General features: G+C 51.7%; 1 long non-coding RNA gene across 1 annotated transcript in view; it reads left to right on the top strand.

Annotated features, from left to right (window-relative positions):
- Window positions 1–726, top strand: part of LOC125488284 — an 11433-nt gene that overhangs the window by 3138 nt on the left and 7569 nt on the right. The gene's annotated exons all lie outside the window — the stretch shown is intronic.

Here is a 726-nt window from a genome sequence, read left to right as displayed (position 1 = left end):
ACAGATAGGAGATTCTGTGGGAACGAGAGAGACTCGCGGTTGGTGTGATGCCTCCGAGGTGCCAGGGTCCATGATGTCTCGGATCATGTTTTCGAGATCCTTAAGGGGGAGGGGGAGCAGCCCCAAGTCGTGGTCCACATAGGCACCAACGACATAGGTAGGAAAAGGGATGGGGACGGAAGGCAGAAATTCAAGGAGCTATGGTGGAAGCTTAGAGCTAGAACAAACAGAGTTGTTATCTCTGGTTTGTTACCCATGCCACGTGCTAGCGAGGCGAGGAATGGGGAGAGAGAGCAGTTGAACACGTGGCGACAGGGATGGTGCAGGAGGGAGGGATTCAAATACCTGGATAATTGGGGCTCATTCTGGGGTAGGTGGGACCTCTACAAACGGGATGGTCTACACCTGAACCAGAGGGGTACCAATATCCTGGGGGGAAAATTTGCTAATGCTCTTCGGGAGGGTTTAAACTAATTCAACAGGGGGATGGGAACCTGAATTGTAGCTCCAGTGTACAGGAGGTTGAGAGTAGTGAGGTCATAAATAAGGTTTCAAGGTCGCAGGAGTGTACCGGCAGGAAGGAAGGTGGTTTGAAGTGTGTCTACTTCAATGCCAGGAGAATCCGGAATAAGGTGGGTGAACTTGCAGCATGGGTTGGTACCTGGGACTTCGATGTTGTGGCCATTTCGGAGACATGGATAGAGCAGGGACAGGAATGGTTGTTGC

The sequence above is a fragment of the Rhincodon typus genome, unplaced genomic scaffold, assembly GCF_021869965.1.
Source record: "Rhincodon typus isolate 14 unplaced genomic scaffold, sRhiTyp1.1 hic_rhity00000127, whole genome shotgun sequence".
NCBI lineage: Eukaryota > Metazoa > Chordata > Chondrichthyes > Orectolobiformes > Rhincodontidae > Rhincodon > Rhincodon typus.
The sequence above is the reverse complement of the archived record's forward strand: the minus strand, read 5'-3'. Positions and strand labels throughout refer to the sequence as shown.